This window comes from Castor canadensis, chromosome 4 (assembly GCF_047511655.1).
Source record: "Castor canadensis chromosome 4, mCasCan1.hap1v2, whole genome shotgun sequence".
Lineage (NCBI taxonomy): Eukaryota > Metazoa > Chordata > Mammalia > Rodentia > Castoridae > Castor > Castor canadensis.
In genome coordinates, this window is record NC_133389.1 from 127,015,592 (window position 1) to 127,029,836 (window position 14,245).

Sequence of the window (14,245 nt, forward strand, 5' to 3'; positions counted from 1 at the left end):
TAGGGGTAAAATTGTTTAGCTTTTACTCTATACTGAGCCCTTCACATCTTTAATTTTGTTTAATCCTCACAAATTTATGAGATAAATATCATAGATTGTTCATTTTACAGATGAAACTAAGGTTCACCAAGATCAGGGAACTTGATCAGTGTCCTACAATCAACAAATCAAGTCTTCTTAAATGATCAGTTTAAAAGATTCACCCACCTATAATCTGAAAAATAAATAAAAGATAAAGACACAATAGGGGTGTGGCTCAGTGGTAGAACAGAAGCCCTAGATTCAATCCCTAACGCCAAAGAAAAAAATACAATCAGTATATAAAGCAAATCTTCCTTAGAATGAGTACTCACCAATACCTAACATGTTATAGATGTTTAATATTCAACAGACAATTACCTTGTGGGGAAATGAATGAAAATTAAAATTAACTGATAAATATTGTATGATAAATTTTTTGACTTTATAATAGTTCACCTCTTTCAAGATTACCTTCCCCAATAAATTAGATCCTTATTTTCAGTCAAGCTGCACATGAAGGATATCACTATGGTACAAAAGGACTGATGCTCTTACATTTTAAGGAATTTCATTCTCTTTATCCAGGTTATTGACATTTTATTATTCAAAATGTTCTTATTATCAGCAACACTACTGACATCATCTTTATGTTAGTCCAGGAAGTTGAGTCTACTCACACTAGATTTCTAAGTCAGAACAATTTTCCAAGAAAAGCTGTTTCATGTATTTCTACCTTGTTAATAACCTATCTTGGAAGAATATAGAAGGCTAAGATTCTCTTGGTTGTAAATTAATGAACTTGAAAGGTAACCTTACTAAACAAATAATAACAACCTAACACTACAAGTGTGATGTCCTTAAATAATGAACAACCTTCAGAACAGTACATTTCATGATTAAATCTCTATGTTATGCAATAGAATTTCTTTTAATCATACAAATCAGTCACATTAACCAATCTCAAAACAACCAAACAAACCTGTGGCCTCACTAGAGAAGGTAAGAGAAAAGGGAAAGAAAATAATGAATGAAATAACAGAGAAAAGATTGGATAAAACTCTAGAAAATATTGAAGACCACTCTTAACTTGAAGAAATAGAATTTCTCTAATTCCCTCTAAAATGGCTAGAATGCTACATTATATCATCACCCCATTTCAACCCAAGAACTAGAGTAAAAAATGCATTATACACACACATATATACATACTGTCTTCATCTGTTTCATGTACTATAACAAAATGTCTGAAATTAGGTGCTTTATAAAGAAAAGAAATTTATTTAGTGCATGGTTTTGGAAACTGACAGTCCAAAATTGGCAACTTCATCTGTTCAGTCTCTGGTGAGGACACCCTAACTGCATCATAATATGGCAGAGAAGAGGAAAAGCAACTGGTTATGTACAGAAGGGATCACATGGTGAGACAAGAAGCCAGAAAGAAAGTCAGGGGCCAGGTGCCAACTTTTTGTAACAACTCTCTCTCCAAGAAACTAACTGGGTTCCCTTAAGAACAATTACTATCTCCCAACCTAATTCACCTAATCTCACCTATCTCACCTATCTTACAACCTAATTTCCTCCTGGTAGGCCCCACTTCTTAAAGGTTCCACCACTTATCAATACCACCACAGTGGAAACCAGTGTTCCAACACATGGACCTTAGGAAGATACACTCAAACCATACCAAAATCATAGTACCTATACATGTATAATGCCACACAGACATATATAAGGTAGATATATGTGTATAGACATGTCTAGTATAATCCACAATAGATTAACAAATTTTGGTATAGTCATTAAATGAAATTTAAAATAAATGAACAGTGGTAATTATCATCATGGATAATTCTGAAAAATAGTGAAGAAAGCTAGTTATAGAAGGATAAACAGTATAATATAATTTGTATAAAGTTTTAAAGCATATCGGATTATAATCCATATTATATAGAGATACAAACATGTAGGAACACTATAAATATCTTGCAAGGGAAGGATAAGTGCTGAATTTTAAATGGTGATTAATCTTGGTATGAAGAGGAGAATGGGGTTTAAATGAATTTCCCAAGGGCTTTGTTCATACTTGCAGGTTTTACTTAAAACGAGGCTGAGCACATTATTATTTTTTATTATTATTTCTTGTACTTCTTTCTTTTATTGAAATACTAATCATTTTAACTAAAATTTTTTTCAAGAAATGAATATATGATAGAGGCAGTGAAACAAGTATGCCCAGGCATCTGATTGAAGGGGTGGAGGTGAAGGAGAAAATGACTCAATGTGAGTAAGCATTCCAGCTAAGTAACTGGAGAGATGGAATGACATAAGGAATATGAAGAATGGGAGGGAGCCTGGGGTGACCATCATGAGTGGTTTCAGATGTGTTGAGTGGAGGTGCTAACACGATACCCATGACTAACTAACAGATTTACAAATTGTAAATTTGAGTCTAAGAGCTAAAAGGAGATACAAGGGCAGACTTGGGAGCCCTTACCATCTCCACAGCCCTCTGTCTGTTTATCTTCAGACATGAACAAGTCTGCTGTCTTTAAAATTCTCCGTGTGACTACAGTTGCCTCTAGCAATTGTCTGCTCTCCTTCCTTTCCTTGTCTAAGGTCTCAAGAACTTGCTCTCTTCCTACTCCCTTCCTAACTTAATTCTACATCCACTTTCAGTATTTGACACTGTAAACACTTCCTCCTTAAAATGCTCTCCTCCCTTACACATCATCTGCTTTCTGGTTTTCTCTGAAATGAATATTTCTCTATCTTCACAATGCCATCCAATAAAAAACAGTCTGTGATGATGGAAATGTTGTCTTCCCTGCCCATGACAGCAGCCACTAGCCATATGTGGCCATTAGGCAACTGAAATTTGGCTGGTGTGACTGAGGAACTGAAATTTGTCATTGAATTTTAACAAATGTAAATTTAGATGAGTATGTGTGGTTATCAAATTGGAATGCTGCTTTAGATTCTCTTTTCCTCCTTCCAGCCCCTAAAGATGAACGTGACTCCAGACTCAGTTTCTGATTCCTTGGGCTTTCTTTTGGAGGTTTGTCCCTGGAAACCGAACATTCCTGCAACTCCAGTCCCCATCTCTAAACTCAGTCCCAAGTCTTATCTTTTGTTGTCTCCTGTCTGAGTTCCCATTCCACATCCTTAGGCACCATAAATTCCTCCTGAATGTCTCACTTCGCTTCAAACTCCAAGTGTTCAGAACTGAACTTGTAACCTCTTTACAGACCCAAACCTGCCGTCCCTTCTGACACTCTGTCTCCTAACAGTGATGCCATCATTCTCTCAGAAGCCCAAACAAAAGTTACCTTTGTCACATATCTCCCAGCCTCTCCTATAGGAAGCAGTTACCAGTTGGCAAGTTTTCATGAACAATAGCTCAGCAACCTTTACATTGAACCCACAAAATTTATTGAACACAACTCTGCAAGACACTGCATGGCTCTTACCCTTAAGAAGCAAAATAATCAGCTGGGTACCAGTGGCCCACACATGTAATCCTAGTTACTTGGGAGGCTGAGATCAGGAGGATCAAGGTTTGAAGCCAGCCCACGGCAAATAGTTCATGAGACCCTATCTCCAAAAATAACCAGAGCAAAATGGACTGGAGGAATGACTCAAGTAGTAGAGCACCTGCTTTGAAAATGGCCCCAAGTTCAAACTCCCCCCAAAAAGAAGAAAATAATCCACTTAAGAAAGAAAATATAAACATACACAATTCAAATAATAGAGAAGAGAAATAACAAACTTAAAATATACAGAGGTCTGAGGATACAGCTCAGTGATAGAGTTGAATTAGCATTTGTGAGGCCCTGGGTTCAATCCCCAGCACCGCAAAAATAAAAATAAAATAGACTTGATGCATTTCCAAAGAACTGCTCTCCAAATTCAGAAATCACAGATGTCAATCACCTCCTTCTGGAAGGCATCAAAGCATGCTTTCCCCTGGCTGGACTTCTGTAGCCCTAGACTGGCCTCCAGACTTTCCTCCCCTTGTGTTCTGCAACTCTCAGTATACTAATTTTCCTTTTCCTGGCTCAAAAACTTTAGTGATTCCCTTACATGGATAGCTCTCACAACTCCTCACTATCGCAAAGCTAATCATTCTTGCTCTCTGCTACCATTATTTCCCTCCCTCTGCCCTGTGCTCCTGTAGATTCTAAAGAAACTAAGCTTCAGTTAAAGTCATAACCTTTTTCCATAAAGCCATTGCTTCCGGTTATTGGTAATTCCCTCCTCTTTAACTTTCCATTATACTTTGGGTATACCCCTCAATAGTACACATAATTCATGACTTAGCATCAACCATGATTTAACAGAAAGCACTTTGTGCATGAGCATATCTTACTCTTTTTTCTATGATCTTACTGTGATTTTAAAGGAGAGCATGAGAGATACAAATACTTTGAAAACAAAGCAGCTTTCTTTTCCCATTGGTGGTCTTTTTTAAAAATCTGTGACATTTACCTTATCAAGTTTCAAATACTAAAGGAAAATGTGAGTTTTCTTACACCTTATCAAAAGAGGCATGTTGTTTAATGAAAGAGATCAACATTTCCATAATGTTGAGAAATGAAAGATAATCAACAGCTATTGAACCAGGCATTGATTTCAATAAGCCATGAATTTGTTCTTTTAGGATTAAAGTTTCAAACTTCCTATTTTAATGGAGAAACTGTTAGTAAACTTATTGATTATAAAGAGGCCACAAAAACAGTACTCACCAGTTGAACAAATCATTAGGAAACTTATAAGGGTGTCTTCCAATGTTGTATCATACACCACTTAATACATAAAACATGTAATATATGTTAATTATAAAATATAATAAATAATAAGTTAGGTGACTCCATCACCTAATTTTAAGAGATTTCTGGGATTGACAAAATTTAAATGTTGTATTCATCCATGACAGCAATTGTTCTTATTTTTGCTTTTATTATATATATTTTGGTGAGTTGTTTTCTTAGTCTAGTGTATCAAAACGCATTATTCTATTTTGAACATTCTGACTTCATATTCCTGTGAGATAATCTTTCTACTTCCTCCACACTGAACTGAATAAGCCACTTGTCTGTTATGTTCATAGTCTACTCAAATCATTTCATTCCTTTGTATTGACTGAACTTCCCTCTTGTTTTGTATAACAAGCTTACTACATGTTCCTTTTTTCCAAGTCATTGACATATAAAATGAATAAAACTGGTCCTAATATTGATTGCTGGGGCTTTGTAACCCATCCATTCCAAACTATTCCACACTTTGATATCAAAATCAATGTTTAATCATCTTAGGTAGTTCATCCCTCTGCCATACTTATCTAACTTCTAGATTAGTTGTTGGTATAGTATCTTTTTCATGGTACTTTATCCCAAAGTTCAAATAATTGGTTCATAGCTTCCCTTAGCTGGCATTATTAGACTCAGAAGTTATTTCACATCAGTGAGTCAGATAAGATGTGAATCCATGCTGCCTCCTTTTAAACTAAATTATAACTTTCTGATATTTTCCACTCATTGGTTTCCTACAAAACCTACCAATGTCTTTTTTGCTATAGAAGTTCAGCTTAATAGTACTGATTCTTTTGCTCAAGAGAAAAGGGATATATAGGGAATGAACAATAATTCAATGAGGGTTTTACCTATTAAAACTGACATAGTCATACTCAAAGATAAAGCATTTCAAGTCCCCTTTTTTCCCATGGGAGATTCCAAACATGTATTTAAAAATCAAGAAGAAAATATTTTAATTACAATAGTGAAAATCTGATAATCATAATTTTTAGAACTGTACCTAAAAAGAGGTTTGAACTTAGGGCTTCATGCTTACAAAGCAGTTGGTCTACTGCTTGAGCCACACCTCTAGGCCATTTTGCTCTGGTTATTTGAGTTGGAGCCTGAGCTGGCTTCAAACTTTGATCCTCCTGATCTCAGCATCCCAAGGAACTAGGATTACAGGCATAAGCCAGTCGGCATCTGGCTATACTTTACTGTTACCATGGCAGTAAAGAATTAAGTAGAGTACTGGTGGAGTCGCTCAAGCAGTAAGAGCACCTGCCTAGCGAGCAGGAGGCCCTGAGTTCAAACCTCAGTGCTTTCAAAAAGCTTGGTAAACGTGGTGGTAAACACCTGTAATCCAAGCACTGAGGAGACTGAGGCAGGAGGATCTTCAGTTTGAGGCCAGTCTGAGCTACATAGCAAGTTCTGCCCCTGGAGGGTTTTACAATGACTAGTTACTTGTGGGAACTTTTTTGAGGAGATCAAAGCTTATGAATATAGGCTTAGAAATGAAGATTAGGAAAGTAGTTAAAACTTATCTGCTTATGGATAAAGCAGTAGAACGAAGTAAAAACTTGTTAAAGCTTATTTAATACATGCTAAAAGCGAATGCATAAAACAGGTAAATAAATAAACCTACAGACCTCCCACAACACATGCGAATGCCTCTTGGAACATAGGAGCAGGACAGCAGAAAGATGGGCAGTATATAACTGTATGCATCTGTTTTGTCTACTTAACAGGAGCCTGCAGAAAACTTCAAGATAAGACTTCAATAAGTGTATTGAACAGAAAGTGTATTGAACCTCCTTAGCCTGTTATGCTATTATTAGTCAGATGTTCTTAAATTCATTTGTGTATTTATTTATTCATTCATTCATTTGACAGGATCTTGCTATATAGCCCAGACAGGGCTTAAACTCAAGATGTTCCTGCCTCAGCATCTGAGTGTTGGGATTACAGGTGTGCACCACCATGCCTGGTTCTTTATTTTATTTTTAAATAAACTTTTTATTTTGGAATACTTTTAGATTTATAAAAAAAATTACAAAGATAATACAGAGTCCCCGTATATCTCTGACCCGGTTCCCCAGTATGTACTGACCAATAGTCCCAGTTTGCCTGGACTGTTTTAGCCCTGAAAGTCCCATATCCCAGAAACCCGTCACAGGCAAACCCCAGTGGTTAGTCATCTCATACTGTTAATATCTTACAAAATCATAGTACATTTTTCAAATCTAAGAAGCCAACCAACATTAGTGCACTTTAACTAAACTCCAAACCTTACTTGGATTTCATCAGCGTTTCCATTAAAGTCCTTTTTTCTGTGATGGAAATAGTTGAGGAGAGCACATTTACTCTGTTTAGGCCTCATATCTTAGGGTCCTCTGGCCTGATTCTCAGTTTTTCTTGCCTCTTGTAACCTTCATTCCTGTAGGAGTATTGCTAAAGTATGTTGCAGAATGTCCTTCAAATTTGGGTTCATCGGGTATTTCCCCATGTTTAGACTGTGTGTTGGATTTTGGAATCCTGACTTGTTTTTAAACTCTGCAAATGTCAGTGTTATTTTCATGCTTACAATAACCATTATGGACTTTAAATTCCACAGAACATGATTTTAAATAAAAGGGATTAAGTTGAATAACCTATCCAAGATCCTATAACACATCAGAGTGAACTTTCTGATTCTAGATACAGTTCTCACATTCTGTTCTGAAAAGGACAAATCAAATTTGCTTCAAATTTTTAAAAATTTTATTTAAACTTTGAAAATGACAGAACTCATTGCCCATGTTACCTTTGAAGACATTAGACTTTAGTCTTTTTCTATGCATACACATTTTCTTTTATAAAAATGTGATTATATTATTATGCACTAATTGAAATTAACTTTTAGTTCTAACATATGATAAGTATCCTTCTATATAATTAAACATCTGACATCACTTTTAATGCTTACATAAAACTTCATATTATAGGCATATTATGTATTATCCTTGTAGATAAACATTTGCATAGATCATGGTAATTTCCTAAGATGAGGTAGACTTGCTATATCAATTTTAAGGTTTCTTTTTTTTTTTTTTTTTTTTTTGCCTATACTGAGATTTGAACTGAGGGCTTCTCACTTGCTAGGCAGGTTCCTTACCACTTGAGCTACATCTCTGGTATTTTTGGGGGGGGATAGGAGGTGGGATTGGGGTTTGAACTCGGCTTCACACTTGCAAAGCAGGTGGTAACTTGATACCACCAGGCAGGCTGACCTCAAACCGTGATCCTCCTGATCTCCCAAGTGGCTGGGATTACAGGCAGGAGCCACTGGCACCAGGCCTGTTTTCTGCTCTTGGAGGCAGTTTTTCTGGCTTTTGTTTTGTTTTTGGTGTGGTGTTGGCTTGGCTTCATTGTGGAGCTCAGTTCTGAATCCTGCTCAGCACTGAGATCCCATGGATCAACAGTGCTTTCCTTCCTAAATGAGGCAGACCCCCAAGACCTCTCAGTCCCAAGCTTTAGCAGATAAGAAAGAAATGCCCTGAATAATGTCAAACTCAGGTTGCCAGAGACCTACAAGGAAATAAATTCCAAAGATGACAATAACCCTCAGTTTAAAAAAAAAAAGTCCATTTTGCTGGCGGGGCCCCCCTGTCACCCCAGCTACACAGGAAGCATAAATAAAAGGATCTTGGTCAGGTCAGCCTGGGCATACGCGTGAGAGTCTACCTAAAAAATAACTGAAGAAAAAAGAGCTGTGGGCATGGCTCAAGTGGCAGAGCACCTGCCTAGCAAGAGCAAGACAGTTCAAAACCCAGTGCTGCCAAAAAAAAAAAAGTCCATCTCCAAAACCTCATAACTGTGTTTTCCTGGCCTTGGTGCAGCAGAGACTAGGACTTCTCAACCACTGCCTGTGAGTACCCCTGCCATCCAGGCTTTCCTCAGGCTGTCTGGGCAAGGAACAGGATTGGGACATCATGTCCAGTTCAGGGAAGCCAAGATTTCTCTTCCTGTGTCCTCTTCTCTTTGCCTCCATTTTAGGACATTTAAAGTAATGACATTTCACAACAGATGGCAGGACTGAAAGTTAACAGAAAGAACCAGAAAAGACCCAAAAGACTTCTAGTTTTTTTTTTTCCAAGTGAAAATAAGACAGCAAACACTTTACAAAAACATTTAAGTAAAGACAAAGTAAGTAAATAAAAAAGCAAACCCTTGAGGCAAGAAAAAAGCCTGGTTAACAGATGGTAAACACAGTTTCTTTTGTTTCTAGATATAGAGATAGAGATATATATCTACATATCTTTATAATTTTGTTTGTTTGGGGGGAGTTGTTGGTACTGGGAGTTGAACTCAAGGCCTTGAGCTTGCTAGGCAGATGTATTTTTGATGTTTTGAAATATGTATATATTGTGGAATGGTAAAATTGAGCTAATTAACATGCATTACCTCACATACTCATCTTCTTTTGTTGTTGTTAAAGACAATTAAAATGTACTGTCTTAGCAATGTTCAAGCATCCAATACATTGTTATTAACCATAGTTGCCATGTTGTACAATGGACCCCTTGAACTTAGCCCTCCTAACCAAAATTTTACAGCCTCTGGCCAATATTTCCCACTCCTGTCCCAGCCTGTATAACCAGCATTCTACTCTGTCCTAGAGACTCCGTTTCTTTAATTCTACGTCTAAGTGAGATCCTGCAGGGTTTGTCTTTCTGTGCCGGCTTACTTTCGCTTAACATAAAACATCCTCCTGCTTCATGCATTTTGTTGCAAATGACAGGATTTCCATCTTTTTTCAGGCTGAGCAGGATTCCATTGTAGAGGTACCACACTGTCTTTATTTGTTCATCTGTTGATGGACATCTGTGTATCTTGACTATAATGAACAGTGCTGCAGGGAACATGGGGTGCAGAAGTCACTTTGACACAATGTTTTAATTTCCATTGGCTACATACCTAGTAGTGGGCTTGCTGGATCCCATGTATTATGGTTTGGATGTGCCTTCTACACTCATGTTGAAATATAATTGTCATTGTAGCAATAGAAAGAGGTGGCACCTGTAAGAGGTGATTCAGTCATGAAGGCAGAGATCGTGAATGGATTTATGCCATTATTGTGGGAATCAATTAGTTACTGCCAAAAGTGGGTTCCTGATAAAAGGATGAGTTTGGCCTCATTTACTCTCTCTGTCTTGCCAAAACTTTTTTTGTTTGTTTGTTTGCCCTGTGCTGTGTTGTGACATAGCAAGAAGGTCCTTACTAGATGTCGGCACCATGCTTGTGAACTTCTCAGTCTCCAGAACTGTGAGCCAAATAAACTTTTATTGTTTATAAATTACCCAGCCTGTAAAATTCTGTTATAGCAACAGAAAACAGACAAAAACAGCACAGTAGCTCTAGTTTTAATTTTTTGATGAACTTCTTTACTGTTTTCCATAACGGCTGCACTAATTTACATTCCCACCAGCCATGTATAAAGGTTATATTTTCTTCACATCCTCACCAACATTTATCTTTCATCTCCTTGATAATAGCCATCCTAACAGGTATAAGCACAATTTGCTTTTATATAGTCAATCAAGGGACCGCAGGAAGGTACCTTCTTTACATGCTCCCCAAAATATCTCCCTGCTACAAACTCACCATTAATGCTTTACTTCTGAAGTGCCTGACCCAATGTGCAGATAGAACAGGAATTTATGAGAAACTTTGAAATGTAGTAATTCTTGGGAAGTTCTAAGGTCTCTGAACTGGTTGTTTGTTCTCAAGTCTTCAGACATGTAGACTATTCTCTGGAAAAACAGGGCTACCTACAGTTCTGCCCTATTGACCTTTCTAGCTAAGAAAGGGGTCTTGATGGAGAAAAGAGGCCACATGGCCTTGATTAAGGTGGGAGCAGAATGGGGAGACTTGCTGCCACCGCCTTAAGTGTACCCTAACTCTGTCTACTGAATGATGCTGCCTTGTCCCAAGGGAACTACCTCCCTAATTGTTAATGGTATAAAAAATAGTGAAGAGATGTGGGTTTTATCCCAACATAGTCACTACTTCTAGAAGCTCATCTAATTAATTCTGAAGCTACAAATCAGAACAACTCAACATTCATCCAGCAACCCCAGGTTACGCCCTTGATTCCAAAAGGCTCCATCCCAGCTCCTGCTCAATGGAGCTGTTATAGAAATATTTTTCTTTAACACTTGTGAACTGCCTGCTTTCTAGAGTTTCCTTGTTAGTGACCTTATTTTGCATCCCGGCTTCAATATTATTCCAGCACGGAAGGGGAGTAGGAGGGATGTTCTAGCCTGAGCGGAGCTGGGCTCCAGGCCAGGATACAGATTCGTCTGGGCCTGTCTCATGAGCTTGCCTGGTGTCTATCTGCAGGAGGGATTGAGGAGGCTCAGAAAATAATATCCTAAGGCAGTGGATGTGGGGAAAACATCACAGGTATCAGAGTCACTAGAGAAATCAAAAAACATGGACTCCCTCCCCAAGTACATCCCTCCATCTGGGGTGTGTGTGTGTGTGTGTGTGTGTGTGTGTGTGTGTGTGTGTGTATGAAAGTTGGCTCTTGAATTATGTAAATCAGCCCACTCCAGGGGTGCTAAAGGCCTCAGAGAAAATAATGTACCTAACACTTCCCAAGGTTCTGACAGTATGACCCTACTAGGTAGCTCTGAACACCAGTAGCTTCAGAACTTCAGGAACAGGGAATGCCTGTAGCAGGAATTCTTAACCCAGGGACCACGGCCCCCTAGAGGTCCAACAATAGGGGCAGGAGTCCTGAAAACAGACCTCACTGAGTGTATGTGTTTATTTTTCTGTAAAGAGGTTCTGTGAGTTTTATCAGGTTCTCAAAAGAGGATGTGATCCTTAATAGGTTAAAAACTACTGCCCTGGCAACTGCCAAAAAAATATTGGAGTGAACAGATTTGATAAGATTCTGAAAATACTACTATGGCTAATATTGACCAGGAAAAAAAAATGCTGCCTTTTTCCAGTTAATGTAACTTATTTTTACCTTGAGGCATCAGTGATCTGGCAAAACATTGATTTTGTGAAAAATATGAAATCCCACCCAGGCTTCAAGCCCATTTCAAATGTTTCCATCTCCTCCACCACCAAACTCATTGGTCCTTCACTCAAGCCTTGAGTACCTCTTTTATAACACTAACTTTTTACCTAGTATTTTAAACACTCATCATGTCACCTAATTATAACCTTCAAGAGTAGGCATCATGTCTGATGCATCTTCTTTCTTAGCTTACAGTGTGCAACATAGTACAGGTACTTACTTATCATTAGATGAGGAAACGAACAAGTCATAAATCTATTATAGCTGCCAGACCATCTTACTCTCTCTACAAAAAACAGCCAACCCTATTTCTTCTTCTTTCATTATGCATTTTAAAGATACTCATTATAACTTATATCATCCAACTCAATTGATTTACCTATTTAGTTATCCAATATGTGCCTGTCTTACCTGTTTACTTGGTTGTAGGCTGCTTAGAGGGCAAGGATCACATATAAGGCCAAACTATAGAAACTTGCAGGTCTCTTGGGAGGAACACACACTGTTAATCAACATGTCCAGTGTCCTGGTATATGTGTCTCACAGCACAGACGGCCATGGGGACATGTTTCATAAGACACAGACCCAACAGGACAAAGGTCAGGAAAAATGAGGGGGAAGAATCGAAAGAAATTGCTGAGGTAGGAATTAAGCAAAAAGAGTCAAGTCATCAGGCGATGGAATTGCATTCTGAAGAGGAACTAAGCCAAAGGGAGGGAAGCCTGAACCAGCCTGCAAAAGGGGAGAGCAACAAGAAGGCGGCCTGCCTCAGAGATGGGTGTGGCTTGACAACAATTCAGAACCTTGGAATTGGCTCCACGCAGACTCTACCAGAGCTGCTAGTTGTTTTCAAACCCTATTACCCTATTTGGTGGGTAACATATTTGTGTCCGGCTTTTCTTGTGTTCAGAATCCTCTGACTGCAGCTATTATATGTAAAATTATGTTAGTGAGATTGATTTGAGTAGTCTGTTTTCAAAGTAGAGCAGACTTTATGAAGACTGTTCTGAGCACATTCTTGATCAGCCCAGGCACCCATGGAAACTTTCCCTTTTCTTCTCAGTTTAATGCTGTATTTACTTATTTACACATCCATCCACATGTTAACACACCCTTAGTTCCATACAATCAACATCTCCAGTGATTGTGAGATCTTGCTGACCATTTCAGCTTAATGACTAAATTTTATTACAGAATAATTATTCTGGGGATGTTGATGAACTGGTAATGGGCTATCAGCCCAGCCATTCCACAGGCAAAGCTCAAACGATGGAGAGTGAAAGTTGTAGAAGTTAAAAACCAAGCCATTTGGTGGCTACCTGGATCATAGCTTAGCTACCAATTCTAAATATACTACTACAACGCAGAAAGCAGCTCTAGGACTCACATATAATTTTGGGGTGAATGCAGCTAGGTAAATCTATTTCACAGTGCTCGTTTATCTTATCACAAATTTAAAATATCAATTTGTCATTCAACAAGTTCATATTGAGTGCCTATGTGTAAGGTTCATCATTAAACAGAACAAAAAATACCATCCTGGAGAGTTTCCATTCTAAAGAACATCTGGGTGTCATCTGTCATTCCTTGTGGTAGTTTCATACCTTCTCTAGGTCTGAATTCTGTGAGGTTAGTATCTAGCTGTCTGTTTATTTGCATCTCTGGCTCAAAATGACTCTGTTTTCAGCCCCACGGGTGTTTGAAAAATCTCTGCAATCTGGGCCCCTGATCCACCCAAGTCTTTACCATAGACTTATGCACCTTTACTGCTAATGATGACACATTACTGGGCCCCCAATCACTGAGAAAGCTCTAGGACAGAGGCTGGGTTTAACCCATTTGGTTCCCAGATGAGGAAACTGAGACCAGAAAAGCAGAGACTTGAGGGCCTGGACCCATCCTCTGACCCCTTCCTCCCAGCCTAATGCTTTTCTGTCATATTACTCACCCACCTTCCCCCAAATAAACAAACAAATGACACACCAATGTGGGATCTAACAGGCCCAAAAAGCCAGAGGTATGACAGGACTGCCTGACCAGAAAGAGCTCATGCTGGGGAATAACAATAGAGAAGACTGAATATTTGGTTGGACCAGAAATCTACCCAAGGCTAGGTATTTGAACACCTTGGTATCATATCCTTGCTATCACCTCAAACAGGATTAAAGCAAAGAATAAGTACTGGTATGGAGTGTCTTAAAAGCCTTGGTGGCTATAGGCCAGGCTAAGGTTAAGTTAGAATTAAAAAATAATCTGTGTTCCATAAATAAATCCATTTATATGTTTTTGTAATTTTTTTCTCAATTTACTAGGCTGAGCCAATTTTGAAAGGGCTCGATGTTGTCACAGCTGGGCTGGACTA